General features: G+C 43.8%; 1 long non-coding RNA gene across 1 annotated transcript; it reads right to left on the reverse strand.

Annotated features, from left to right (window-relative positions):
• Positions 1-7,723: 7,723 nt before the first annotated feature.
• LOC129535571 (uncharacterized) lies at positions 7,724-12,510 on the reverse strand. Its single transcript, XR_016036905.1, has 4 exons — positions 12,423-12,510; positions 10,769-10,870; positions 10,512-10,555; positions 7,724-7,883 (listed from the first exon to the last, which is right to left on the reverse strand). It is a non-coding gene; the product is annotated as an uncharacterized LOC129535571 (long non-coding RNA).
• Between the last annotated feature and the right edge of the window lie 231 nt (positions 12,511-12,741).

The following is a 12,741-nucleotide window of genomic DNA, read 5'->3' on the forward strand; positions in this document are numbered from 1 at the left end:
TGCTGATTTCTCTCAGCTTTTGCTTGTCTGTAAAGCTTTTGATTTCTCCTTCATATTTGAATGAGATCCTTGTTGGGTACAGTAATCTGGGCTGTAGGTTATCTTCTTTCATCACTTCAAGTATGTCTTGCCATTCCCTCCTGGCCTGAAGAGTTTCTGTTGAAAGAATAGCTGTTATCCATATGGGAATCCCCTTGTGTGTTATTTGCTGCTTTTCCCTTGCTGCTTTTAATATTTGTTCTTTGTGTTTGCTATTTATTAATTTGATTAATTTGTGTCTTGGGGTATTTCGCCTTGGGTTTTTCCTGTTGGGGACTCTCTGGGTTTCTTGGACTTGGGTGATTATTTCTTTCCCTATTTTAGGACAGTTTTCAACTATTATCTCCTCATGGTCTTTCTTTTTGTCTTCTTCTTCTTCTGGGAATCCTATGATTCGAATGTTGGGATGTTTAGCATTGTCCCAGAGTTCTCTAAAATTGTCCTAATTTCTATCAATTCGTTTTTCTTTTTTCCTCTCTGGTTCATTTATTTCTACAATTCTATCTTCTAGCTCACTTATCCTGTCTTCTGCCTCTGTTATTCTACTGTTTGTTCCCTCCAGAGTATTTCTGATCTCATCTATTGCATTTTTCATTGTATATTGACTTTTTATTTCCTCTAAATCCTTATGGAATCTTTCTTGCATCTTCTCAATCCTTTTCTCCAGGTTTTCTATCTGTAACTCCATTTTGCTTTCAAGATTTTGAATCATTTTCACCAGCAATATTCAAGATTCTTTATCGGGTAGATTCCCTATATCTTCCTCTTTTGTTTGTGTTGGTGGGCATTTATCTTGTTCCTTTACTTGCTGGATATTTCTCTGCTTCTTCATCTTGCTTATATTGCTTTGCTTGGGGTGGCCTTTCCATCTTCTGGCAGTTTGTGGAGTTCTCTTTATTATGTAGTTTCCTTGCTGTGTGTGGGGTTGGTTGGGTGGCTTGTCAAGGTTTCCTGGTTAGGGCAGCTTGTGTCAGTGTTCTGGTGAGAGGAGCTGGATTTCTTCTCTCTGGAGTGTAATGAATTGTCCAGTAATGAGTTATGAGATGTCAGTGGGTTTGGAGTGACTTTTGGCAGCCTGTATATTGAAGCTCAGGGCTATTTTCCTGTGTTGCTGGAGAATTTGCGTGGTATGTCTAGCTCTGGAACTTGTTGACCCTTGGGTGGTGTTTGGTTTTAGTGTAGGTATGGAGGCATTTGATGAGCTCCTATCGATTAATGTTCCCTGGAGTCAGGAGTTCTCTGGTGTTCTCAGGATTCGGGCTTAAGCCTCTTTCCTCTGGTTTTCGGTCTTATTCTTGGAGTAGCCTCTAGACTTCTCTATCTGTCATTTCCAAGGTGGTTCCCTCTGTTTTAGCTTCTGGTTGGTGGTCTCTTCAGTGTCTAATTTCAGCCCTGACACTAGGGCGCGGTGGTGGACACTTTTTAAGGGTCAGTTTTTCAGTCTTTTTCTGGAAAGGGAGGAACGCTGCAGACAAATATCTCTGGCATCTGTGGGGATTGCTCGCAGTGTCTCAGCCACAGTGGGTTTGTCCCCACTCACAGCATGTGTGCTGTCTCAGTCTATACTGCACAGGCTCTAGGTTGCTCTGCTGGGAATTGTCCGAGGCCGGAGCTGGGTTGTATGCACTTCCCAGGTCTGAGCGGCTCAAGTTCAGTTTCTCGGGTACTCCACACAGGCGCAGGCTAGGTAGGGCCTGCGTTTTGTGCCTTCCCCTGTCCAAGCAGCTCAGGTGACCAGGTGTTTTGTGAGTGCGGTCTCTGTAACTTATGGCCTCCCCAGTCCCTGCCACTCGGTTTTCTGGGTGTACAACCGACGCACTTTCTGAGGTGGATATCGAACGGCCCGAGCCCAAGAAATCTTGATTAGCAACAAAGCCTGCCTGCAGTTTGGTATCGGATGTGTTTCTGGATCCGCGGTTGCCCCCTCTGGCTCTGGCTGCTATCCCTGCCTGTCTCGGTGGGGGATGGGGTTCTTTGTTCTCTGAGTGGTGCTGGCACCGTCTTAGGTTAGCTCTTTCCACCTTTTCACGGGGGACGCTATCCCAGTCTGCTTTGCTATCCCCAGTTAGTTCTCTCAGATGGTTCTCATGGCTTTCATGCCCAGTCCTCTCTCTAAGCAGTTCAGCCGACTCCTCCCTGCCCAGCCCCCTCTTGCTAATGGCGGATGCAGGCGTCAGTGCTGCATCTCCTCTTGGAGTTAATGTTTGGCGGGTAATCTGTGGGTTTTAATTCTTTCTTTCTTTTTCCTCCTGGTTATGTGGCCCTCTGAGGTTCCAAAGCTTGCCACAGACTCACCAGTCAGTGTTTCCTGGTGTTTGGAAACTTCTCTCCCTAGCGTGGACGGAGCACCATCCTTACTTCTTCTGTGTCTCTTCTTCTCTTTTATGTTTTTTTCTACCTCCTTTTGAAGACAATGGCTGCTTTTCTGGGTGCCTGATGTCCTCTGCCAGCATTCAGAAGTTGCTTGGTGGACTTTACTCCGCGTTCAAATGTTCTCTTGATGAATTTGTGGGGGAGAAAGTGGTCTCTCCATCCTGTTCCTCCGCTATCTTGTTTCCTTCCCCTGGGTAATTTCTTCTTTTCATAGCTGGGTAGGGTCAGTTTATCTCCCTGTGAGCTGAGAAAACGCACTTTCACAGTCAGGCTGAAGGGTAGGGCCTTCTGAGGCAGGCCATAATGTATGATTATAGTAAGAATGGCAACAGAAAGCAAGTCAAAGTAACAGTTCCAAATGGATTCACCTTTGGTTCTTCGCCAAATTCGACACTCTCAAAGTCCATTCCACAATCTTATGGAAAAGAGGGTAATGGCTGTTCTGCTTCATCAGAAGGACGCTTCTGGGAGTGTCAAGGGACAGGGGCTCCGGGAGTGGGTATGGCATAATTCCTCCTGGAGGAGGCCGCCATTAACCCCACGATAGAGTTGGCAGAACTTACACAGGACTCGAAATAGACTCTTGGAGGGCACAGCAGGAATTTGTGCACCAGGACCAAGGAGAAAGGAACAGTGACCCCACAGGAGACTGTCCCGGACTTGCCTATGGGTGTCCGGGACTCTCTGTTGGGTGAAAGTGTGGATTGGTGGTGGCCTGTTTCAGGGTAAAGCACAGGAACTCTAGCAGTACATGCATGGGACAATTTGAGGGAGGTCACCATTATCTTCAATACTTGCACCATAGTTTGGCCCGGAGGGAACACAGCTCCACCCATCAACCGAAAACTGGATTAAAGATTTACTGAGCAGGGCCTCACCAATCAGAACAAGACCCAGTATCCCCCTCAGTGAGACTATCCTATCAGGAATCTTTCATAAGCTTCTAATCCTTTTCCATCAGAGGTCAGATAAACTAAAAATCACAATCATAGAAAACTAAACAATCTAATGACATGGACGACCGCCTTTTCTAACTCAATAAAATATGAGCCAGGCTGTGTACGGCCAGCCAAGAATGACGGGGCGTGGTGGAGAGATATGACAAAATGCGGTCCATTGGAGAAAGGAATGGCAAACCACTTCCGAATTCCTTCCTAGAGAACCCCATAAACAGTAAGAAAAGGCAAAAAGATGCGGCACTGAACGATCACCGCCCCAAGTCAGTAGGCGACCAATAGGCTACTGGAGATCAAAGGAGAAATATCTCCAGAAAGGTTGAAGAGACGGAGCCAAAGCAAAAACAGTACCTTGCTGTGGATGTGACTGGTGATACAAACAATGTCCGATGCTGTAAAGAGCAATATTGCTTAGGAACCTGGAATGATAGTTCCATAAATCAAGGTAAATTGGAAGTGATCAAACAGGAGGTGGCAAGAGTGAATGTCGACATTTTCGGAACCAGCGAACTAAAATAGACTGGATTGAGTGAATTGAGCTCAGATGACCATTATATCGACTTCTGTGGGCAGGAATCCCTTAGAAAATGGATCAGCCATCATAGTCAACCAAAGAGTCCAAAATGCAGTACTTGAATGCAGTCTCAGAAACGACAGAAGGATCTCTGTTCATTTCCAAGAGAAACTATTCAATATCACGGTAATCCAAGTCTATGCCCAGACCAGTAATGTTGAAGAAGCTAGAGTTCAACAATACTATGAAGACTTACAAGACCTTCTATAACTAACAAAATAAAAAAAGATGTCCTTTTCATTATAAGGCCTGGAAGACAAAGTAGGATGTCAAAACGCACCTGGAGTAACAGGCACATTTGACTTGGAGTACAGAATGAAGCTGGACAAAGGCTAACAGAGTTCTGCCCAAAGAATGTACTGGTCATAGCAAATACCCGCTTCCAAAAATACAAGAGAAGTCTAGACACATGGACATCCTCAGATGGTCAGCACTGAAATCACATTGATTATATTCTTTGCAGCCAAAGATAGAGAAACTCTATGTAGTCAGCAAAAACAAGCCCGGCAGCAGACTGTGGCTCAGATCGTGAAATCCTTATTGCCAAAGTCAGCCATAAAATGAAGAAAGTAGGGAAAACCACTAGACCATTCAGTTCAGTTCAGTCGCTCAGTCGTGACCCTACGAATCACAGCACGCCAGACCTCCCTGTCCATCACCAACTCCCGGAGTTCACTCAAACTCATGTCCATCGAGTCGGTAATGCCATCTAGCCATCTCATTCTCTGTCGTCCCCGTCTCCTCCCACCGCCAATCCTTCCTAGCATCAGATTCTTCCAGTGAGTCAACTCGTTGCATGAGGTGGCCAAAATATTGGAGTTTTAGCTTTAGAATCAGTCCTTCCAATCAACACCCAGGATTGATCTACTTTAGAATGGACTGGTTGGATATCCTTGCAGTCCAAGATACTCTCAAGCATCTTCTCCAGCAACAGAGTTCAAAGCCATCAATTCTTTGGCGATCAGCTTTCATCACAGTCCAACTATCACATTCAAATATGACCACGGCGAGGAATGACCTAAATCATATCCCTAACGATTACACAGTGGAAGTGAGAAATATATTTAAGGGACTAGATCTGATAGACAGAGTTACTGAAGAACATTGGACAGAGGTTCATGACATTGTACACAAGACAGGGAGCAAAACCATCCCCAAGAAAAATAAATGAAAAAAAAAAAAAAAGGTGTCTGAGGAGGCCTTACCAATAGTTGTGAAAAGAAGAGAAGCAAAAGGCAAAGGAGAAAAGGAAAGATATAAGCATCTGAATGCAGAGTTCCAAAGAATAGGAAAGAGAAGTAAGAAAGACTTCCTGAGCGATCAATGCAAAGGAATAAAGAAAAACAATAGAATGGGAAAGACTAGAGATCTTTTCACGAAAATTAGAGATATCAAGGGACCATTTCATGCAAAGATGGGCTGTAGAAAGGACTGAAATTACAGGGACCTAACAGAAGCGGAAGATATTAAGAAGAAGTGGCAAGAATACACAGAACAACTGTACAAAGAAGATCTTCAAGACCCAGATAATCACGATGGTGTGATCACTCACATAGAGTCAGACATCCTGGAATGTGCAGTCAAGTGGGCCTTAGGAAACCTCACTACGAAGAAACCTAGTGGAGGTGATGGAGTTCCGGTTGAGCTCTTTTAAATCCTGAAAGGTGATGATGTGACAGTGCTTGACTAATTATGCCAGCCAATTGGGAAAACTCAGCAGTGGACGCAGGAATGAAAAAGTTCTTTTTTCATTCCAACCCTAAAGAAAGGTAGTGCCAAAGAACGCTCAAAGTACCGCAAAATAGCACTCATCTCACATGCTAGTAAAGTCATGCTCAAAATTCTCCAAGCCAGATTTCAGCAATATGTGAACCGTGAACTTCCAGATGTTCAAGCCGGTTTTAGAAAAAGCAGAGGAACCAGAGATCAAATTGCCAACATCCGCTGAATCATCGAAAAAGCACGAGAATTCCAGAAAAAATATCTATTTCTGGTTTATTGACTATGCCAAAGCCTTTGACTGTATGGATCAGAATAAACTATGAAACTTCTGAAAGAGATGGGAATACCAGATCACATGACCTGCCTTTTGAGGAACCTGTATGCAGGTCAGGAGACAACAGTTAGAACTGGACATGGAACAACAGACTGGTTCCCAAAAGGAAAAAGAGTCCGTCAAGGCTGTATATTGCCACCCTGCATATATAAAGTATATGCAGAGTACATCATGAGAAATGCTGGGCTGGAAGAAGCACAAGCTGGAATCAAGACTGTCGGGACTAATATCAATAACCTCAGATATGCAGATGACCCCACCATTATGGCAGAAAGTGAAGAGGAACTAAAGAGCCTCTTGATGAAAGTGAAAGAGAAGAATGACGGGACTAATATCAATAACCTCAGATATGCAGATGACCCCACCATTATGGCAGAAAGTGAAGAGGAACTAAAGAGCCTCTTGATGAAAGTGAAAGAGGAGAATGAAAAAGTTGGCTTAAAGCTCAACATTCAGAAAACCAAAATCGTGGCATCTGGTTCCAACACTTCACGTGAACTAGATGGGGAGACAGTGGAAGCAGTGTCAAACTTTATTTTTGGGGGTTCCAAAATCACTGCAGATGGTGACTGTAGCCATGAAATGAAAAGACGCTTTCTCCTTGGGAGGAAAGTAATGACCCACCTACATAGCATATTAAAAAGCAGAGATATTATTTTGTCAACTAAGGTCCGTCTAGTCAAGGCTATGGTTTCTTCAGTGGTCTTGTATGGATGTGAGAGTTGGACTGAAAAAGAGAACTGAGCACTGAAAAATTGATGCTTTTGAACTGTGGTGTTGGAGAAGATTCTTGAGAGTCCCTTGGACTACAAGGAGATCCACGCAGTCCATCCTAAATGAGATCAGTCCTGGGTTTCATTGGAAGGAGTGATGCTGAAGCTTAAGCTCCAATACTTTGACCACCTCATGTGAAGATTTGATGCACTGGGAGCGACCCTTATGGTGGGAGGGATTGGGGGAAAGAGGAGAAGGGGAAGACAGAGGATGAGATGGCTGGATGGCATCACCGACTCAATGGACATGACTTTGGGTGAACTCCGGGAGTTGGTGATGAACAGGGAGGCCTGGGTTGTGTGATTCATACGGTCGCAAAGATTCGGACACGACTAAGCGATTGAACTGAACTGAAGAGTAATGTCATCCTGCGCTTTCCGTGCACAAGCCTTAGTGAGTAGAATGTATGTTCCTTTCTTGGGAATGAATAGGATGCATTTTAGACACTCTCCTTTGATCAGACTGACCCCTTCCGTACAGTACGCTGGAAATTAAAGTGTTAGTCGCTCAGGCCTGTCCATCTCTTTAGAATGCTATGGACTGTAGCCAACCAGGCTCCTCTGTCCATGGCATTCTTCACTGGAGTGGGTTACCGTTTCCTCTTCCCGAGGATCTTCCTCACCCAAGGATAGACCTTGGGTCTTCTGCATTGCCGGCAGATTCTTTACAATCTGATTCACCAGAGAAGCCAGTATGGTGAAGGATCCATAACTCTGACCCATGATGCTTTAGTCTCCTTTCTCCCTCTTGCCTGGACACCTGAAGGCATGTCTACCAAATCTACATAAGGAGTGTCTCTGATGCACACCTGTCCTATGAAAGGCACAGTTTCCTGGATACTTAATGTGGACATTTGTGTGTTTTAAATGAGCTGACTTTTGCACAGACATGCGTGTGCAGGGCAGATATTCAATCGATTTATTAAAACCCTCAGCAATCTAATAACACCAATCAAGACATGATGTAGTGACGGGGAGCGATACGATGGGAGAGGGAGTGTGAGTGTGAAGAGAGCAGGATCATGTTAATCAGGAACCAGGAAAGTCGTCTTCGTGTTGTTGATCTTGATTCCACGGATACAAGGCCATGTCTGGTCTCAGTGACTCTTTCTCTAGGTGAATAAAACAGAACCAGAGTTTAGTAGAGTCGACTGTGTGATGGCTGACAGGGGTGAGCCTCAGGCAGTCAGCTGTCCAGGGTACAGGGAGCTTGTCGCTGATCCAGTGTCCAATAACAGGTGGACCTCAGCATTCCACGTCTCTGTGACAGCAAGTTGCCTGTGGAATTTTCCCTAGCATGTACACAAGGTTGGAAATTTCCCATGGGGATTGATTCTATGAGTAATGATTTCACAATGCATGTACATCTTCATCTAGTGATGTTTTTAAGGCTCGGTATTTGCAGAAGACAACTCTAATCCTGCAACCTTTGTCGTTTGGGTCCTCAAGAATTAACTTCTTTACCTTTTTAAGTATAGAGCACAGTTGATTATCAATGTTGCATTGATTTCAGGTGTACAGCCAAGTGATTATACATACAAAAACAAGGATCTATTCTTTTTCAGATTCTTTTCCCATTTAGGCTTTACAGAGTATTGCATAGAGTCCCCAGTGCTATGCAGTTGAAAATTGTTCTCTATCCATCCTGTATATAATAGTTTGCATCTACTAACCCCACACTTCTCAGAGTGTAAGATATCTACAACAATTCAGGAGACCCAGGTTCGATCCCTGTGTTGGTGAGATCCTATATAGGAGGGAATGGCTACCCTTGCAAGCATTTTTACCTGCAGAATCCCACGCACAGAGGAGTCTGGAAGGCTATGGTGCATGGGGTCGCAGAGATTCGGACATGACTGAGCAACTAGCCCTTTCTTCCACTTTCCCTTTTCAACCACAAACCTCCCGATTCTTCTCTTCCCCAAGTCCCTCCGACTTGACAACCACAAGGTTGTTCTCCACTTCTGTGAGCCTGTTTCCATTTTGGAAATATTTTCCTCTATGTCATGGTTTAGATTCGAAGCAGAAGTGATATCTATGCAAAAGTGAAAGACACTCTGTCGTGTGCAACTCTCGGCGACCCCTTGGACTGTAGCCCACCAGGTTCCTCTGTCCATGGAGATGCTCCAGGCAAGAATAAAAGAGTGTGCTACCATTTCACTCTCCAGGGGATCTTCCTGAAACAGGGATCAAATGTGGGTCTCCTGCACTGTTGGCAAATTTGTGACCATCTGAACCATGGCATTTTATCTACACTAAAATGAAAGGTGGACTCTAAAGAAAGCTGAGCACCAAGGAATTGATGCTTTTGAACTGTGGAGTTGGAGAAGACCCTTGAGAGTCCCTTGGACTGCAAGGAGACCCAACCAGTCCACCCTAAAGGAAATCAGTCTTGATATTCATTGGAAGTACTGATGTAGAAGCTATAACTCCAATACTTTGGCCACGTAATGCGAATAAATGACCTATTTGAAAACATCCTGATGCTGGGGATGATTGGAGGGGTTGGAGACGGGGACGAGAATGGATGAGATGGTTGGATGTCATCACTGACTCAATGGACATGAGTGAGAGCAAGCTCCGAGAGTTCATGATGGACAGGGAGGCCTGGACTACGGCAGTCCATGGGGTCACAAAGAGTTGGATATGACAATTAGTGAACTAAACTGAAACCTAGAAGTGACATTTCTGGCATTGGTCTTTCTCTTTCTGACTTCTTTCACTCAGCGTGACAAATATCTTGGTCCATCCATGTTGCTGTAAATAGAGTTAGTTGCTTCTTTTTCTGGCTGAGTAATGTTCCATTGAATATAGGTACAACTTTGATATCACATTCACCTGGATGCTCGTGCTTTTAGTCACTCTTTGTTAAGATTCTTTCTCGACAGAGCATTAAACGCCATACTTTAGATCAGTGTCCTTTCTGGAGGTTGTATTAGTTTAGAAAGTTAAAATATCTCCCTTTTGGAACATCTGAGTGGGAATATATTGCAAATGCATGTTTCAGACTGTGTGGTAGGAAGGCATCTAATGTTTCTCTCGGAATCATATGAGATCAAACACTAGTCTTGTGAAAAGTGTGAAAGTGGAAGTCGCTCGGTCATCTCCAACTCCTTGTAATGCTATGGACCGTGACAATCCATGGAATTCACCACACTAGTATACTGGAGAAACCTTTCCCTTCTCCAGGGAATCTTCCCAACCCAGGGATCCAACCCAGGTCTCCCCCACTGAGCCACAAGGGAAGCCCAAGAATACTGGATTGGGTAGCCTTTCCTTTCTCCATCAGATCCTCCAGACCCAGGAATCGATCCGGGGTCTCCTGCATTGCAGGCAGATTCTTTAGCAACTGAGGTATCAGGGAAGCCCTGCTTTAGGGAAGCAGAGCTCTGTTTCATACCGATTCACTTGGGGGAGGAATGTGTGGGGACAATCACGGGGTCAGGGCTAATGGGAACACAAATAATTTCCACCAACTCATGGGGATTCCTGCTTCTGTCAGATGACTCTGGTCTGCAAGATTTCTGCAGGCTAAGACTCTATCATCACAGCTGCTTGGTGTTAATTAATCAAAGTGTTTGCAATAATATGGCTCAAGAGCAGGGACATTATGGAACAAAAAATTCTTTAGTCATACATTTAAAGTGGTGGAACAAACATTTCACACATGTGAAATAACTGTGTTACCTTATTGCTTCATCTGGAAGGGGCAGCGTTTATAACGGACTGAGTTTACTTACGAGAGTGTCAGGGTCACTTTTTTTTCACTCCTCTGGACAGTCATCTAGGGAAAAACAAAATGGGAGAAATGAAAGAGCCACCGATTAATAACACTCCCCAGCATTTCCAAGTTTTCTTCCTTCCTTCCTTTCTTGTAATAAAGGATCTTAAAAGAGATTAAATGTGGAAGAAGACATTTTGAATAAGTTGACTTGTTTTCTGTTTTATACACATCAGGTGAATGGTATGGGCAGGGGAAAAAGTATAATTCCTTTACCAATGTCGATTAAGTTCAGGACATTTTCTTCTGGAATCCCTTTTTCTCTCACCGCGTTGTCGAATTTCTCTTTGTATTTTGAGTCTACATTATTTCCTTTGCCTGTAAAATCACAGAGCAAAAAACAGAATTGTTGACCCCCGGGAACCCACGGAAATTTCTGAATCTACAGAAGAAGAAATGGAACGTGACAATCAGATGTTCAATTCTAGAATCTAAGAGCTTTCAATGGTTCCCACGACACAAACATGTGCTTTCTGTCTTAAGAATTGACGCCAGTCCAACTTGGTGAGTAGGACACCCTACTCCTCAGCATTAGGACCTGGATCCCAAAAACTTGCCAGGATCTTTGTGAATTTGGGGCTGTCTCCATCGTAATATGGAACCTACTTGCTTTTCTCACCTTCCTTGTGTATATACCGGCCTCTCATATCTGTTTGTACACCAAGCTGTGTAGGAACCACCTTTCTCCCCTTCCATGGACACATTCACTGGAACACACATAATAACAAGGCATGATTTACTCTTTCATGAACCTGCCATTGTACCCAATAACCTTTTCTGAGATAGACAACTGTTGTCCCCATGACACACACACCTCTCAGTGCTTCTGCGTGGTTACTTGAGGGGGTGATATCAGTTTTCATAAGAACAATGCATTTGAAACATGGAACAGGTCAAAGATTTATCTTATAAGTGTTCCAAGGCTTACAGTGCATCAGAAAACTGATATTGTATTCTAACACATACCTATGGAATCTAGAATGATGGTACTGAAAATGGACTTATTTTCAGCGCATCAGTGGAGAATCAGTCACAGAGAAGAGACGTATGTGCATGGGGAGAGGGGAGGAGACGGTGCGATATATGGAGAGAGTATCATGCAAAATGACATGACCATAAGTAAAATAGATAGTCAGTGGGAATTTGCTGTATGTCTCAGGGAACTCAAACAGGGGCTCTATATTAACCTAGAGGGGTGGGAGGGAGATGGGAGGCAATATCAAAAGGGAAGGGTCATATATATACCTATTGACTTCGTTGTGACTCTGCTAGGAAAGACCTCTCCTGCAATGTGGGTGCCCTGAGCTTGATCTGTGGGTTGGGAAGTTACCCTGGAGAAGGGAAAGGCTACCCATTCCAGTAGTCTGGCCTGATGGATTCAATGGACTGTATAGTCCATGGGGTCACAAAGAGTCAGATATGACTGAGCAACTTTCACACAAGCATAAGTATACCTATGGCTGATTCATGTTGTTATTTGGCAGAAAACAGTACAATCTGTAAAGAAGTTATCCTTCAAGAAAAAATAAATAAAATTTTAAACATGAAATAAAGTCATCCTCATTATAGATATGACTTGAAATATGTTGACATATGTAAAATTAAATATTCTAGGAAAACTTCATTTTTTAAAATTTGAACACATAGGAATCATTGTGAAATGCCTGATGATCTGATATTCTGCACCCTATGGCCTCCTGTTTCTTGGTAGAATTCCTTCCAGGATCCTTAATTTGGTGAGCATAAACACGCAGGCCTTGCACCCTGAATATGGAATGTTGTCAGCACCTCCTTATATTCTGAATGAAAGTCCTGACAGTGTACGTGTTACATGGCAATGTTTATGGAAATTTTAGAATACCATACCTACCAAATAATCCCACCAGTTTTGTCTCCTTGCCATGTCCATCCACGTTGACATCATATGCTAAGAGTGTGTTCTCGTCCCCACTAATGGGTTGAAATACATTGTGACCCGCGTCTGTGAGAGAGAGAAAAGATACAAACAGCCCCACCTTAACTTGTTGTCAGTTAGATTATTGTGACACACGGCGGGCATGAAGAACGGTCCATCGTGTATGGACCCACTCACTTCATGCTGCACAGAATGCTACCGTTAACCATGGCCACAGAAGGAGGTACGATTTTCCTCATCCCCACCTTTTCCTACAATTAACCAGTCACTCCTT

This window comes from Moschus berezovskii, chromosome X, assembly GCF_049115385.1.
Source record: "Moschus berezovskii isolate FMDL1 chromosome X, NW_MosBer_1.0, whole genome shotgun sequence".
Lineage (NCBI taxonomy): Eukaryota > Metazoa > Chordata > Mammalia > Artiodactyla > Moschidae > Moschus > Moschus berezovskii.